Source organism: Amblyomma maculatum, chromosome 9, assembly GCF_055883805.1.
Source record: "Amblyomma maculatum isolate TAMU_Amacu chromosome 9, ASM5588380v1, whole genome shotgun sequence".
In the NCBI taxonomy this organism is placed as follows: domain Eukaryota; kingdom Metazoa; phylum Arthropoda; class Arachnida; order Ixodida; family Ixodidae; genus Amblyomma; species Amblyomma maculatum.
This window is the reverse complement of record NC_139352.1, coordinates 6243886-6262136: the sequence shown is the minus strand read 5'-3', so window position 1 is coordinate 6262136 and position 18251 is coordinate 6243886. Positions and strand designations below refer to the sequence as shown.

Sequence of the window (18251 nt, the reverse complement as noted above, 5' to 3'; positions counted from 1 at the left end):
CTCTTTTCGTCTATTCTGAACTACTCCTTGCTAGTATGAGCAACAACAGCAGAAAACATTACAAACTACTCATTCAAAAACGTGCAATAAGAAATATTACTAAAGCTTCTTACCTCGAACATACAGGACCAATATTTAAGCAGATAAAAATGGTTAAAGTAACATCTTTGCATAACTACAGGCTTTTGCGATTATATAAACAAGGCATCAGCAAAAAGACAACACACCAACACTCAAGACAAGATAAACACATACGACACCCGTAACCCGGAGCATTGGCACGTTACAGCGTGCCGGACGAACTATGGCAGGCAGATGCTTCGCTTCAGGCTTCCTACCATATTAAATAAATACTTTCCTAATAGTGGTCAAGATTTATCTCTTCCTCCCATTAAATTAATCCGTGAAATGTTTCTATAAATACATGTTTTTAAATTAGGTGTTCTGTCTTGCGGCGTGTCTGTTATTTTCATGTATTTTTCCTGATTTACCTAGTGCTTTTTTGTAGTCTAATTATTTCTCCATTCATTGTTTATTCACTGTGTGGGCGTAAGTTTCTCTGCTGTGAAATGCCGTCATATACAGGGGCAGCCGCCCCGTCAAGCTGTTCTTCGAAGCAGCTTTTCAGCGGCTGCTCCTTTGCTTTCCTTGTAAAAAAAGGAAAAATAAAGTATTATTATTATAACCGCATACTCGGCCAAAGAAGCGTGTGGTCTCATTCGGTTTCCTGGCTCTAATAGAGAAATTAGTATCTTAAACCATTTTAACCTGCAGAAAACGAAAATTGAATTCAAAGCACTAAACTCTCGACCTCCATATTATCTGCTACAAACCTCTGAGCTTTGGGCTACATAATGAGGCGATTGCCCTATCTAATACGTATGCCCGAGATGTTTGTGTGTAGTGTCAGTACCTATGTAGTATATGTTACACAGTTGGACTGAAATTTCTGCACAAGTTTTAAGTTTTGTATGTACCACCGTTGCCATGCAGAGGTGTGTTTGAGTTCACAATTTGATAGCTTTTTTTTTTTTTTTTTCCGGACCGTGATCTGCGTGTTTCCGTGTTTACAGGAACTGTGTTGATGAAATTTGCAATTCGGTACGCACCCTCCCTAACAGGATATTTCGAGGGATTTGGGAACACATACAGCGGTGATAAACGTCATCGAGTCCATCGCCTGCCATCTTAATTGTCATTTAATCAGCTGAAACTCCTGACCTACGTTCGAGATCCCAATGATATAGTCGGCTCTGCCGTGTAATACCGGCAACTGTCATCCAGTCCAACTGATGGCAAACTGCACTGCCGTCGAAAATATTTAATGAATCGGAGCTATGAAAGTAAAGCACACCTGAATGCTACAGCGACTCATCATACAGTTCCCACCACTCAATGACTTCCAAGGGGCAACTTTGAAAGGAGAACTTTCTACCACACTGCTTCCTGTCGCGCTTGTTTTCCCACGGCCCGCGCTAGAGCCAGTTATCTTATTCGGTCAACGCTGAAAGAACAGTCGCAAACATCGATTGCTTGTCGCGGTCTCCATCTATCGATGCTAGCGAACACTCAATGGCTCTCACGCGTCGGAAGAAGTCCGCCTGCACAATTTTTTCCGAACGATCAAGAACTGATCCCGGAGCATGTTTCAGCTCGCCGTACTGAAAAGTGCGGTACACGCGTACCACCTTTCGGGAAAGCTGCTCCCCAAGGACTGCGCTTGTTAGGGAGGAGCTTGTTATGGTGGGAGCGCGTCGAGAGGACACGATGCAAGACAGCGGAACAGTCTAGATATGATGTTGGGGTGTTTGCTGTCCTTCAGTATGACAACGAAAAGTGCTCAAGAGCACGTTGTTGCCTAACGCCTCGAGTAGCGCTCGTTGGTGGGCCTTCGTGGCCTGTGGGTAGTATGCCCGTGTCTCACAAACAGAAGATCAGCAGAAGATCAGTTTTAGCTCAATAACTTTCATTTGGTAACAGCAAGCTTCTTGGGAAATGTGGCGTCTCCGAATATTGTTTGCCTGTTTTTGATCTGTGACGTCAGGTGGGCTAAGAGGCAGCCCTTTGGAATTTGACGCCTGTTGTTGATTGGGTCTCCGGGCTGATGACGTCGCAGTCCAGCCTGATCAATCTGAGGTTTTGGCGCCATATTCTGCCCTCAACAACACCGAGTCTGTTGTTCATGAGCCATATATATGCTTGGGCCTTTTAAAATCATACATTGTGCACATGTGGAGCCACCTCGTCTATATGCTGAGCGCAAATCCTCCCTTGACTGCAGAACGCCGTGGACCGTGCGAGCGCCTCCGGTTAGTCGGTCGCGCCCAAGCTGTGGAGCGTCTGCTGCGGCTCATTTGCATGCTGCACGCGGCGTCGTCCTTGTCGAGGACGTTTCAGTGAACAGCGCGCCGTGGAGTGCGTCCGGCTATCAGGCGTCGAGTTGGCTTGTCTGGCCGGATCGCCTCCCGGAGACGGCGCAAGTAGGCAGACGACGTGGATTCGCTGCTTGCACGTGCAGACTTCTCACTCGTGGAGGACAGCGATGCGATCGTGCCGTCTCCATCAGGAGCAGAATTTACCCCGTCTGCTTTAGAGTGGTCGGGAGATTGGATATTCAAAATAAAAAAAATAAAAATGAGAAGACTTCGAAGGCCGAACGAGAAGTTATCAAAGAAAAGGTTAAGTAGTTCAGCTAAGCTTCCAATTAGCCGAAATTTATGCTTAAAGCGTAATCCGGTATGTAGCAACATGCATGTCTGTGACTGAAAGCATTTGACTAAAACATCGAGCCTCACCTGGATGCCTGCCTCCTCTTATTTTTTTGTCTATAGTGCCTGAATTTTTCACCCGAAACTATCGTCATCCGCTCGGTCGTCCTTGCCTAACTGTCCTGGCATTATTTTACATGGAATATGAAGATCAGCTTCTAAGTCGAAGATTATATATATATATATATATATATATATATATATATATATATATATATATATATATATATATATATATATATATATATATATATATATATATATATTGCCACCTAGCGTTGCCAGGTGGCGCATGACTGAGGTGTGAAAGGAGGACGAAGTTGAAGAGGACGACAAAGTGTCGCTTGCACGTTTGCGTCTGTGCTGCTGTGTTCTTGTGTCTGGGCTACCCCCTGCTATCATTGGTATCCTTAGTCACCGTGTACGTGACAATATATATATATATATATATATATTCACCCAATTGAGTCCTATATATATATATAGGACTCAATTCTACCTTGAAGAAGGACTGTCCACCGTCCGAAACTGTTGGAATAAAATAGATAATCGGGAAAGTTGTGTGACCCCCTGTTTGTTTTTATATATATATATATATATATATATATATATATATATATATATATATATATATATATATATATATATATATATATATATATATATATATTGTCACGTAGCCGTTTAGGCCCGTAACCAGAAGGTTGGGTTTTAATGGGGGGTTGAGCTAGCAGGCGCAGAAGAACAGGGTCGGAGCACCGAGAGACGGCAGCTAACTTCAGCTTCTTCTCGAACGCCACGGGGCACTTCTTCGAGTCCGTGCACGAGACTCTCAATGAGCAGCCGCCTAGCGGCTGCTGTTGCACACGCTACATTATATATATATATATATATATATATATATATATAAGCAGTCTCATGCTCATCCTCTTCGGCGACGTTGATCTGCCAATACCCGGAGCGCAGGTCTAGAGATGAAAAGTATTTCGCGTGTCGGACGGCGTCAATTGTGTCGTCGATACGAGGAAGCGGATAAGAGTCTGGTATCGTGTGCTTATTGAGCTCTCTGTAGTCGACGCAAAACCTCAGAGTGCCGTTTTTCTTGCGTGCGAGAACAACAGGGGCTGCCCAAGGACTCGAGGAGGGTCTTACGACGCCAGCAGCCAGCATGTCGCGTACCTGCTCAGCAATAATTGTTCGCTCACGCTCTGCGTAGCGCCGCAGCGGAATGGTTATGGGCGGGTGATTGTCGGTTGGTATACGGTGGACAATCAAATCAGTGCCAGGAAGCTGTGCACTAGTCTCCGCGAAAATGGCCCTGTGCCGGTGCAGCAGGGCACTCAAGGTTTGAGGACCAGAAGGCTCACCTTTAGCATGCTCGTCCATGGGTGGGCTAGGGACGGGACGGCATGAGCGGAGCTGCACTTTGCCGTTTTCGATTGACAGAGCCACGTCCCCGGACATGAGGTAGTCTGCGCCCAAGATGAGGTCAGCAGGCAAGTCCGCAAAAACCGGGACGCCCACCAGGACCTTGCTGCCAGCCTCAGTCCGGATGCAGATATCGACTGCACCGACAGGAACAGCGCTTCCCCCCAAGCCTTGCAGAGGAGGCGAGGTCCATTGACTCATCGGGTCCGGTGCATAACGTCGAAGCAATGCCGTTCGCTGAGCACCGGTGTCAACCAGTGCGGTCAACTCGCCGACGCCGTCAACATGAACCGGCAGGAAGGGAAGAGGGTGATTCTGGAATTGTATGCGTGGGCGGGCAGCATAAGGCTGCGGCTCTCATTTCAAAGTATTCGTACCCGACAAAAGTAATAATAATCAGAAAGAAAGGGGCCGGCAAGGTGCGCACAATGTAGAGTAACTCCAGGTTAAGGGGATGGTCATTAAAGTACAGGATAAAATTGTTCAGAGCATAAAAAGTGAACGACGATTACACTGCTTTAAACTACCTCCCATGCTTTGATGAAAACGCACAGGAACATATATAGTTCCTGCGGTAATCTCAAGCAGAGTCCGCCCCTCGGCGCTTCTCTCCTTTATTACCTATTATACAACCGTACGACGACGATCGACGAACACGCTTTGTACGTGAAAAACTGCTAACGCTGTGTAACCGGATCCGTGGACATTAGTTTTCTTCCGCTCCTGTTGTTCGCGCTGTATCTCCTGCAGATGGCGATACAGTACATCAGTGTTGCTGCAGTTTTTGTCCTTACAACATATCGATGTTATTTCTGTCCAGTTACATTTTTATTTTTCCCACGGGAACGTCACTGTGTTTCAGAGCGGCTATACCGGGCATAGTGGAGAACTTCTCAGGTTTTGCCAGAAGTGACTTCGCTTTGTAAACAGACTGTATTTCATTTCTTGAATGCAGCCAGTGCGTTACTTGAGGAACCAATCCACTTGTCAAACGCGCAGTCTTGCCGTCCGAGCTGCAGCCAGCATGTCAAACTTCAAGCAGGAAGCCCCGTCGTACCGCTAGTAATTTTCCCCCAGAAGCAGTTTGTGTAACGACTTTACAGTTGCATGTGTCATAGTGCGCTTGGGAAAACAAAAAGGGAAACTTGAAAACTGAGGGAATCGAAGAGTATATACCTAGCTGTCTTGGGCGTATCTGTAGCGTGTAGCAGCTATCTCGGTTAACGCGTGCCCTTGTGCTTTCCCTGTGAGAAATATGCTTTGCTCGAGAAGGTACACAAAGGTGCATTCCACGCCCGGAGATAACACTATCCTCCTTGGAAGGCACGCGTACGCACTGGCCTGCCTGTCGAGCGTCCTTTCTTCGCGACGATAAGATTAGACAGGAACTGAAGAGAACAATGCATTCCTCTCCCCCCCCTCCGTGTGCCACGCGAACAGACACTAGGAGCACCACGGCACCTATAGCTCTCTCTTCAACCTCCTAACTGTCGTCCTCCTACACCTCCATTTACCTACTCTCCAGCGAGAGTGATCACGTGTCCAAGGCGTGACGTACAACGTCTTCGCTGAGGGCACCTGTGTCAAGAGAAGCCCAAAGGAGCATTCCTGAGGGAACTGGCCGCGGTAAGCCATGGGTGTGGCTTTCGGCTGCTTAACGCAAGGTCGCGGTGTCCAATCTAGGCCGCGTGATATGGATATCAGAGCTCGTTAATAAAAATAAAAATAAAGAGCTGATTGAAATGATTTCGGCGTCCAGAATATAGTAGGGTGGTCTGGATTTATTTCGACCGCCTTAGGTTATTTAACGAGAATCGACATACATATGGCTTCTCTCAAAGGCCAGATGCACCTTCTAATATTTCAAATCTACATATGTCATACCATACCATACCATACCATACCATACCATACCATACCGTACCATACCATACCATACCATACCATTTCTGGCGCTAATTGCATATGCGCGTCGAACTTCTTTGCCCATGAATAAAAAGTTGCCGCCGCTTTTTAACATTTTCTTCACGTGAAGCCACGTCCAACATACCAGATCTATTATTTCCCAGTTTCATTCTGCCTGCGATATGACTAAATCACTGTGACAACGATTTTCTCAGTATTTTTTTAAAGGCAACCGCGTATTCAACTGACGCATCGTGACCGCCACTACGATTGCCATGCTTGCATTCTCCCTCTCTCTCTTCTCCTTTTACCGGTAACCTAATCAAATGTGTAGCAAGAATTTTAGTCAAGGCCCGCGAGATAAGATGTGCCCGTCGGAGATATATAGTTCAAGTGAGATATGAATCTTGTCAGAGATAAATGCAATCTTCTAGTTCGTCACGTATATAGCTATTTAAACTGCGTGAGAAAGGGATCTCCCACATACCACATATTCTGGCTTGTTCATATTTTTGAAAAACGAGCACTCCCTGACGTTGACAGCATCGAGTCGGCAGTTCTGTGGCGTAGCGACTAAGTATGACACCATGGGCGTTTGCACCCGGAATCCCGATGCATTCGAGCACTTTTGCACCCTTATGACACGCTATCTTCCAATGACGGGCTGTCTGCAAGGGTCGCTCCTGGCCTTGTCGAAATCTCCAAGCGAGTGCAAGCATTGCATCCTCTCTGTGTTGTCAGGGGAATTAGCGGTGATCATATCTCAGCTCGTCAGAAGAGCATTTGGTGCCCTCGCACTCTTGGCGCGTCGTTCAGCTTCGCCTGCGAGGTGAATTCAGCGTTCTTGAGCTTGATTTCAGCATGTCCGTTCCCATTCGAATCCACCCTGTTCTGAAAACAAGATGACACCGTGGCAGCACTGCGCTGTGGAAACCTAGGGAGGAAACTGACAAAGCAACGCTTTGATCGAAATGAAATGCAGGTACGGCCAACGTTACTGGCCCTTTGGAGGAAACAAACCACCGTGAAATCATGGCAGTCTTCAGCCCGGACCTCTGTAGCCAGACTATTTCTCTGAACAATGATCCCAGAGTCGTTTTATTTTCTAATTTTTCGGGGAAGGCAAAGGGATGACGTAACGAGTTGGAATGTAGTGGATGGAACATTTTCAAATATGCTCTAAGGAACAAATGCACCTTTTTCTGTCGAACACTTCGACATGTACAGAAAGAGTCATGGAATCAAATTTGACAAGAACAAAACTAGTTTGTCCTGTGTCCCCACCAACCATGTAAAACCACTAGCTCTTGCCTTCTCCTTACCCGGCGTTCTGAATCAGTGCGCTGTTTTAGTTATGTTAGGGCTTCAATGAAGACATTCTCTCCCTATCTTTCTAGAAAATCGGGGTGCCTGCGGCGAAGAAGTTGCTGTGAGAAACTTAAACGTCCCTGCTTTTCAAGGAAACCCGAGGAATAAATTTTATTGGAGAGAACTTTTCATTGTCTTTCAGGGGATTTCAAGGAGGAAAATTAACTGCCTCACTTTTTTTAGACTGCCAGAGTTTTCAGACTACTGTAAGAAAAAAAAAAAGGTCCTGCATTAGGGTTACAACAAAAGCTTAGGATGAGGGCTATCGGGTCTAGTTGAAGTAATATTCGGTTAGGATGGAAGGTCACTTTTGCGGACCGCTCTGGTCCCCTGTCCTCATCGATCCGCAGCTCTCAGATGCGTGTGGCAACACCGGGGCAGGACCGCGCTGTCAAGTGTACAGTAACCTCTGGACTTTGCCTCCATCGATGGCCCCTGATAACGGACTCGGGGAATCCCCACCGCTCTTTGCCACCGTTTGTTTTGTTTGCTATGTTGTCCACAAAAGCTTCGCAAGGCGGTCATGGTTCCGTGGACTCACTGTGGAACTGCGGCTTATCGATAATACGTAACCTAAGACTATCCGGAGCCTAAGAAGAGGCATGTAGTGGAGGAGGTTGGCAAGAGGTCTTTGTTAAGGATAATGACTAATAGTACCACTTCACCGCTTTAACTGGCTCGTATCTGGGCCACTTCGCACACAGGACAAGTTATCACCTTCGAGTGCCATCTTAGTGTCGCACAACCTTGTGACGTCAACGCTTCTCGGCAACGCGGATTGAGGCCCCTCGAAAGTATATATCTGCTGCTTGCCGGAGTGGCCGAGATCGAGAGCCCATGCAATTCGAGTCTTTAGGCTCTCTTCGCTTCGTTTTCTGCAGGTCGTGGAAAGCGCTGGGTTTCACTGGAGATAAGAATCTTTTTTATCTCTCGGTCACAAATATGTTGTTTTTGCCTTCTTGGAGTTTCAGTTAAGGGCCACAAAATAGTGTAGAAGTTTATTTCTCTCTCTCTCTCTCTCTCTCTCTCTCTATATATATATATATATATATATATATATATATATATATATATATATGCGAGAACATTTAACATACTAGGCCGCTTTAGAAAACTATAGAGCGAAGTGTACGCTTCATTTAAAGAAACATTTATTGGACTCGACGTTTCGACCAGAAGCTGGGTTTCATCCTGATGAAGGCCAGCTTCTGGTCGAAACGTCGAGTCCAATAAATATTTCTTTAAATGAAGCGTACACTTCGCTCTCTCTCTCTCTCTCTCTCTCTATATATATATATATATATATATATATATATATATATATATATATATATATATATATATATATATTTATATATTGTTCAGCCGTCACCTTTCCTCCCTAGTGATCTGGAACGCGGGCCCGTTGCACTAGGACGTCGCGCATGGGCATATTATTCATACGGTTATCGCACCGCATACAAACAAAAGAGTACTGTTACTGGGCCAAAATTTCACTTCGTTTCCTGCACACCGCTACTGCGCTCTAGACAAGCGCACGTACTGACGACTGCGCACAACAGTTTTCAAGCTCACAGAGAATCATAACCCTTGTACTTTTTTCTCTTTTTCCTCATGCTTGTAAATTGTCGCTGCTTATTTCCAAAGTTATTATAATGTCTTGAGTTGTACTTTGGGGCATACGCAGTACGCATAGACGCGTGATCAAACTGAGCCGGGGCCGTAGTATCTTGCACACACTGAACCATATCATGGGATATGCTCTTTGTTCCAGTGATCTATATATTTCATTGGTATTTCACTTATCTATTTCGGATGTTTTTGTCTGGTTGCTTTGTTGACTTCTGCATACCTGTATTCCTTTTGTATTGAGTTTCATGTCAAGCGCTATTCAACGGCATTGTTTTGTATCACGCTGCCCTCTTGTACTTACCCTTGTTTTGTTTTATTGTCCCCTCTATAATGCGAAAGCACTGCGGGTAACATAAATGAAATTAAGTGAAATTTATTGGATGGGACGCACACAACGGCAGATTCATTTACTGCATCAATCGAGCTATTCTTCCTTTTAGCACCTGTAGTAGACTACGAAAACGCAATATTGTACGTTTTAATGGCTTTCGTTTGGTTTGGTTTGTGGGGTTTAACGTCCCAAAGCGACTTAGGCTATGAGACGCCGTAGTGTAGGATTCCGGAAATTTCAACCACCTGGGGTTCTCTTTAACGTGCACTGACATCGCGCAGCACACGGACGCCACTCCGTTTCGCCTCCATCGAAACGCAGCCGCCGAGACCGGGATTCGATCCCGCATCCTAGGGCACAGTGCTCGAGCGCCTTAAGCGCTGCGCCAACCCGGCGGGGCGTTTTAATGGCTTTCGTCGTGTACGAGTCATAAAGGTCTACTATGACGTCCGCATTCAGTCGCTTAAATTTGTGTCATTTCATGATAAACAAATCATGTCATCAACAGCGGAAGATGCGAAAAACGGCCCTGAAGTTTGTCTAGCAACAACTTTATTGTAGTGGCACCGACACACTCTCGATATATGCATCAATGCATGCACATATCAATAATTTAGTACTTTTGTCTTGGTATGTTTTTCATGTAGTCTCTTTGTGTCATTGTTTTAAGTGGAATAGGCTTCAATGACGCAGATCTGGAGGCGTAATTTTGCAAAGTATCGACACGTTTCTCGCTATTTTGGTAATAGCTGTGTTGTGCGTCACGGTCTGCGTCACCGGAATGCACGTTGATAAGCCATTTTCTCCGATACTAATGTTACCAGGTATCCAACACAAATTGTAATATTTGGATTGCGGTTGAGAGATTCTCTTAAAATGTCAAGTAGGTTGGTGTCCAGTAGTATATTGAGAATACCTGTACTGTAGTCAAAATAGATATTAATTCTGGACCTTTGGTGCTTATTAAAGAGATAGATGCCCTGTATGACATTTATTGTTGCATGAATTTATACAGTAAAATGGCCCTGCTGTACAGAGCATATTCTGTGTAGCGTCGCCATTTCCTATCCTTGTTTTCTTACCGTTTCATTCCTTTCTGGGGTGCTTGGCTTCACTCGGGCAAAGGGCCAGAGTTTCTTAGCAGAGCAAGATATCTTTTTTTTGGTCTTAGTGTAGGTCCCGAATATTGTTTTAATCCTCACCCAGGAGGTAGTTATAGAGGGCCGAAAGATACGAAAGCGAAGCTAAGCGTGGCAATAAACGACCACGCATCTAGAAACTGAGCTGGCAAGGAGCTCTCTGGTCGCTCCCTTTAGCATAGTCCACTCCATTAGTAGCAGTTGCTCAGGAGTGCGAATCGCCAGAAGAGCGCCCTTCCAGTAGGAGAGCGTCGGCGTTGGGATGAGAGAGGGTCTGAGTATTCCCATATATGGTGGTAGAGGGTGTGTGATGCGGAGTCTAATTATAGGAAAGGGAGGGACACGGGTCTTTGTCCCGGCCCCAGCCACACCGCACTTAATTTCTCTCTCTTCACCAGTGCGCACGCCCAACACGAACAAAGTCGTGTATTTTAATTTCTGGGTACTATATAGTACTGCATAACTATTGCATCGCAATATATTCCGTAAATCTCTATCTTCGTGACAATATCATTATGACATTGAATCTCCTTGACTCCATTTCATGGCGAAGGCCTCTCCCCTTTCCCTACAAATAGCTATTGCTGTCCTGCGATAATATACTATCTGAACTTGAAACCTTCGTGATATGTGACCTACCCGTCATTTTTGGTGGCTACCCTTACCAGGCGTGCCTTCCCCTGAGTCCACTCCTTCTTCCCCAGAGTGTGGCAGAAACTTGCTCTCCTCCTCTCCATACCGCACGCCCTGTCAGTGCCCATCTGCACTTTGGTTTCAAACAGGGTACCATAAACTCATGTTTTTTTCCTAACCCTCTCTTTTCTCTCCGTGTTATCTTAACGTCACCGGCATCGCCTTACCTCGAGGACTAAACACTTCCGCCGCCGTGATCACGCGATCGCCCATCCCCACCCCTCGCATAAGCCCCAATTCATCAGCAGGTAACACGCGCGGACGTAAGATGCGGCTGAACACTTCGGCACACCTCTCTGGTTCGACTCGCACATGGTATGTGTGGGCGCACTGGAGAAGGGGACAAATATCACTCAATTTAAAAAAGAAAGAACGAAAAGGTTGAAAGCGTTAACTATATTCCTATCTGAATTTGCTGATTTCTGCAAAAAAAACGTAAACGCTGTCCCGCAGGCGGAAGCGATACCTTCAATTCAATTTGAAGCCTTTTAGTTATCCTGAGTTACTATATAACTATTTTATAACGGTGCATATTACGGCACTATTACGGCACTTAGACGCAATCACAGTAGAGAATAAAAAGAAACGTCCTGTTGTACAAGGACGCCCGTAGGACTTGTCGCTACCTGTTGGAGTCAGGCGTGACAGCGGTTGTACATCCTGTTCGAGTGCTGCCCCGCATCATTCTTTTTAAGTTTGCTTCTCCAAACCGAGTTTCGCCCCCTTTTTCTTTTCCTTTTCTTTTTTTTTTTTTTTTTTTTTTTTTTTCGCACGCGTCTCCGTCTCCGTTCGACAGTGCGGCTCCATAGCGCGCGCCCCATATTAGGTATTCGCGTCGCGTGCACTACGGAGTCCTTGCCAAGGACGTTTCGTCCTCAATGGGGCGAAGCGAAATGCTGCAGCGGACACGATTTCACACCCCTTTAGCGCACCTTGAGACAGACCGCAGCGGTTTGATGCACCTCGTAATGCCATATAGGTTGTTTGTCGACTCGTTATCAATTGCATGTCTACTATTCTTTCTCAGTTTGTGTATGCACTTATTTGTTTAGAGGTATTGGTCTACTTTGGTCATCTGATGAGAAGAGAGGAGTCGCTGGAGAAAGATTTGATGTTGGGAAAGGTTGAGGGTCGCCGGAGAAGGTATAGGCAGCGAACGCGTTGGTTAGATGGCATCCTCGAGGCACTGCAGATGAAGTTATGTGATTTTAGGAAGATAGTGAGCGACCGGAAAGCGTGGCGTGACATGGTCCATAGGGTCACGAAGAGTCGGACACGACTGAACGACTAAACTGAACTGATTGGCGGGTGCCTTGTGATGAATAGCAGTTTACAAGCATCCTTAAAAAAGGAACTATTGACAGTTGTACCTGACAGTGCTCATGTATGGGGCATAAACACATGGAACCTAAGACGAGGCTTAAAAATTAATTTCAGTGTTCGCAATAAACTGCACGAAAGGAAAAAGAGGCCTGACAAACCTAGGAGAGAGAAAAAGCACAGTGGGTCGGGGATCAAAAGCGATTTGATAATATCGTACTCGAGCCAATACAAAGGAACTGATCTGGTTCGGGAAAGTAAGATATTGGTGAAGATAACTCAAGGTCGCTGGCGCAAAAGGGCGACCGATGGTCAGGCGGGCGTATGCGATTAGCATGGTTGTCGCGATACGGCACCCGCAAATGACACGGGCGGAGATAGTTGGCCTTATAATGATAATGACGATTCAGTTTGTTCCCTTCTTTGTTTTACGGAAATGCAGTGTGCAAGGAACTATATACCTATAAGTCAGATAACTTGCTACCTTTTAACGAGTTCGTCCATCGGCCCGCCGGCAAGTGTGTGTGTGTGTGTGTGTGTGTGTGTGTGTGTGTGTGTGTGTGTGTGTGTGTGTGTGTGTGTGTGTGTGTGTGTGTGTGTGAGTGTGTGTGTGCGTGCGTGCGTGCGTGCGTGTGTGTGTGTGTGTGTGTGTGTGTGTGTGTGTGTGTGTGTGTGTGTGTGTGTGTGTGTGTGTGTGTGTGTGTGTGTGTGTGTGTGTGTGTGTGTGTGTGTGTGTGTGTGTGTGTGTGTGTGTGTGTGTGTGTGTGTGTGTGTGTGTGTGTGTGTGTGTGTGTGTGTGTGTGTGTGTGTGTGTGTGTGTGTGTGTGTGTGTGTGTGTGTGTGTGTGTGTCTGTAGCTAAAGTAAACTGAGTTCTAATTTTTCAGACTTTTGTGTAGAACCCTGCAGAAGGATATTTTCCACCATTCCGGTTATTTAATTATGCTGCTCCAATGGTGTACATGTCCTCTATGCACGCACAATGACTCATCACATCTCCGGAGGTCTCACTTATTCGGACTCATATTTGTCCTTAGAGTTGTTTCGTCGAGCGAACCGTCTATTTCTAAACAAGCGAATGAACGCCCACAGGCATTCTTAAGTTCCGGCGAAATGGGGAAGCGTCTATCCTGATTACGACTTTCTGCGCTGAAAAACTCGAAATTGTGATGATTTCTCGTCTGATTCGGGGTAGTCATAATAATTCATGCAAGTCTAGACAGCGAACAAAGAATAAGTCGCACGTGCTGCCACCAAAAATAAGCTAGTATTAGACGCGTACATCTGTAATCATTCATCGCATATACAGACGACCATTAATACCCAAAATTGCAAATGTTGAATTCTGGACACTCTACGCACGTGCCTTGCAAACACCCTGCGTTTTAATATAATTGAAATATCTCACTGACTGCAAAATTCTACAGTGAACAAGGCTTAGCTTCATATCTCACAAGAGCGCAACACGAACTAACACCGACTAAGAGATACAACGAGCGTTATGTGTTTGTCCGTGTCGCTGCGTTCTTGTAAGATATCAGTCCTTATCATCTTGCCCATTTTCTTCTTTGAACAAGGCTCCCGCAGCTGAAATGTAGCTTTTCTAGTCTTTTTGTTTCTTAGTCGGCGTCAGCATTTTAAAGCTTTGATTCCATTTTTAGCTTTCATTTTGTCCGCATGTGGCCATTGTGAATCGTGGCTTGACAGAGAAAGGTTCCAAAAGTGAACAGAAGTATGACAGGGAAACGACAGGGTATGACCCACTATGGGCTTTCCAGTTTCGCCCCGTGCGATTAAGCGAGAGTGGGCTCACCCACCTTTTATTTAAACAATCGAACTATATCTTACTGCACCTACTTTGTCTGCCGGCGGTGTTTTCTGAAGATTGCGGCATCTTCTGGAAAGGACTGTGGTAACGATCATGATGATGATGCTGTCCAACTGCAACGCTATCGCCGAAAGAAGTTGAGTATGCCACATCACGCTTTAATAACAATAATTAAATGTAATTAACTACTTAATGAATATCGTGTATATGATAGTGATTAGTTTTATCTTTTTTTTAATCAAACAGTCCTCATTAAATGCGTCTTTATTGTTTGCTGTACAAACATGAACATAGTTAAGGAATTCATATTATGGAATAGCGCAGAAGAGACGCGTGTTATTTTCTCTTTTTCGCAATTCCACAATATAAATTACTTCCAGCTTACCCAATACAGCGCTCTATTGAAGTGGCGAAATGTTTAACGATCGAATTTTCCTAACGAGTAACAGTTTAACGCCGTCATCACAAATATTTCTTTCAAGGGCACTATGCCTTCTGCACGATTTGAATAAGATCCAGACTGATGGGGCGCTGGAATAGATGCGAAATAATAAATATTTGCTCTGCCTCTCAGCGAAAGGAATCGCTTTGTTGGAGTTGAAATCGTTGCTTCCGTCCGCGCATTCACAGAAGGGCTGCCAGAACCAGTACGCTGTACAATATATAGACCGAAGTCTATACCTGCATCGTACAGTGTCGTCGGCGCTGCAAATCTGACAACATTTGCAAATGGCGGTAAAAGATATTGTTCATCTTTATTTGCAGTGAGTATAGTTTTCTTGTGAAAAGCACGGTCACTTATTGATTTACTTTTGTTGTGCGCGAAGTTGCAAGTGAGAAGGAAGAGTATGATGATGTATTCACCCGCTGACTTGTCCTGTATTGCGCATGGTTTTCGTTCTAGGATGGAAGTAAAGTAGAGATATATATTAGTCGAGTCACAAAGGGCTACTGCAACTTCTGTTCTCTAAGTTGGGTTTACGCCAAAAACTTCATTCACAGGAAACTGTTGCCACAAGTGGAACGTTGTCTCGCTGAAGAGCTACGTCATTACTTTTTATTCTTTTATTTTATTTATTCATACTGTCAGCATGAGTGAAGACAGGAGCTGCCGGATATGTACAATAATAATATTAAATACATGAAGAAAAAAAACGATAAAGCTATGCACTTCATTAGTACTTGCATGCACAAAACACACCACTTTACAAGAAACCCGTACAGCCCTAATTATTATAAAAAAAAAAAAGAAGCAAATCATAATTCAATACGTACATGGGATAACTACTATTAGTTACAAGAATAAATTACACAGCACACCAGGAAATCATCATACCGTTAACAAGTACTTTGTCAAACCATTCTCAAACGCTGTAAGTTCGGTAAGAATGACAATATCGTATGGCAGCTTGTTCCATTCGTCTATTGACTGACTTAAAAAATAATATTTGAAGCAATCGGTTCTGTAAATTAAAGGTGTAATGCATTTCGCGTGCTTTGTTCGTCAGCGAAACTTAACATCTGGTGTGATGTGTTTGTTAATATGCACGTGATAGTACCCAGTTAATATTTCAAAAAAGAAAACCAGCCTATTGTATCTCATTCTTTGATATAAAATAACAAGTCCAGCTTTTTTTCTGAGTTCTGAAACACACTGTGTTCTAATGTAGGCGTTATAAATAAATCTAAGCTCACGGTTCTGAACCCGCTCACATTTCTGTATATTTTTTGTTATGTATCGTGGCTGGTACCTCTCATCTCACTGGCCTTAATTCACTGTTTTAATTCCCACTACACTACTTCGTCATCGACATCATAATCAGCCTGAGTGTACTGCAAGAATAAAGGTCCACCCACATCCCTCCAATTACACTTTCCTTCTATCCCGAGCATGTCCACATTGGCAGGGACACAGTGCACATCCTGGCTGACGCAAGTCTTCCTTTGTTTTCTTAATATCTACAAGAAGCTTGTGAACCGGAGTAGTATATGTCCCTGAAAACTCTCTCACCTCACCCAGGCCTAAATGTCTGCCGCACCCTGTTACCCTCGCCTTACCTCGTAATTAACTATGTTAACCTGTTCTCTCGCCTCCGCATTACAAGTCCTGCCCAAGCCTATTTCTTCGTAATATCCCCCACAATATAATTAACTCTCGTTAGTTCCCTTGCCCACTCTGCGCTTTTCCTGTCTCATAACGATACGCTTGTCATTTTCCCGTTAACCGAAGTTAGCTATGCTGCAATGTCCTACAAGCTTCGCCTTCTGAACCAGCAATTTTAGGAGTTCGCACCCCGGCAATTGGCGCCGCTTTAGCTATCCCAGCTCATTAGAGGGCTGCGCCCCTATTTGTGGCTGCGTACTAATCCATTAATGGTTTTACCGGTGTTCGGTATAGCCGCCGCTCCTGTATCGGCAGCAGGTATACGGCACGCACGAACGCGCTCTCCGGGTGCATTTCGTATGCGCAGCTTGCCGAGTCCTTGTCGAGGACGTTTCGGCAAGGAGGTTGGCGAGCGGAATGCGTCCAGCGATCACACGCCCAGTTAAGCTTGTCTGGCCGGATTGCGCGCAGACGGCCATTGGCGCGATTGCGGCATGCAGACTATAAAATTCCGACGGCGTCTGTCGCTGCGCATGCCCCGGTGCCAGTTGGTGACCACGTGATTGAGTCGTCTGCATGCATCGAGGGCAGACGACACTCATACATAGCGGCAAGCTTATCTGCGCATAAGCGAGCAAGGGTGGCGGCGAACGAAAGGAAAATGAAAGAAGCGGCTGCGAGGTAACGAATGGTCCTGCAATAATGAATTGAAAGACGAAGAAGAGAGGGAGAAAAAAAAAAGACAGCTACACAGGGGAAGGTGAGCTTCAGAAGGAAGCAGGCAAAATGGCAAACAAGACACACTGCAGAGAAAGAGAACTGAAGAAGACGTGTCAACAGGAAAGAGCGCCCGACAACAAATAAGCTGGCGAAACAGAAAACAAAACTGTCGAAATGGCGTCGCTGCTCGCTGGGCTTTTCTGCAGGCTGTCGCAAGTGATAAAAATGGCCGATTGGCCCCTTAGATGACAAGGAAAAATTCCCAGAGTGCGAATTCCCAGTCGACACAGCGGGTCGTAAAGGCGATGAGTTGCAGCGTCGTGTAAGGTGCTCGCCTGCGGAGCGTCCTCGGGCACACATATGCTATTCACCGGGGAAGGAAAAACAATGACCTTTAGCGGGAAAGGTTTGACACTCTCGCTACCGGGGCTGAATGGTTGTTTGGAAACCACGCGAGAAGGTTTCGTCCTTCTAGATTATGATTGTGGTTATGTCTTATCTCTAGACTAACAAAAAAATTTCAATGGCACGAATGTCTACGCACTCTATACTGTGCCCTTGTTAGACCGCGTCTTGAGTTCGCGTCAGTGGCCTGGAATAACTTATCTGCCACCTATTGCGCAAAAATTGAAAATGTCCAGCGTAAGTTCATACGCATCTTTTATGACAGATATATTGGACGCCGCCGTTTCTACGACTACGATTCTCTCTTGGCAGACCACAAAATGTGTACTCTTGGCGACAGGCGACTCATACGTGACATGCAGTTTTTGCAAAAAATTGTGCGTGGTTTCATTAACTGTCAGACCTTACTGATGTCACTGAATTTTTGTGTGCCGCATGCAAAGGCTGCAAAATGTTCTGACACATTTTATCCAGATTTGCATGCCAACTGTCCAATGACTCGTATACAAAGCTTGTATAACAAAACGTTTATTGACACGGACATATTTGCCTAATTGTTGTTTTCATGCCTGGTTTTAAATGTTAATAAGTGTTCTGATGTATCTGACCTAG

At 45.2% G+C, this 18251-nt stretch overlaps 1 long non-coding RNA gene across 1 annotated transcript in view; it reads left to right on the top strand.

The window, feature by feature from the left end:
• Nucleotides 1-18251, top strand: part of LOC146178172 (uncharacterized) — a 139459-nt gene that overhangs the window by 39560 nt on the left and 81648 nt on the right. The window lies entirely within an intron of this gene.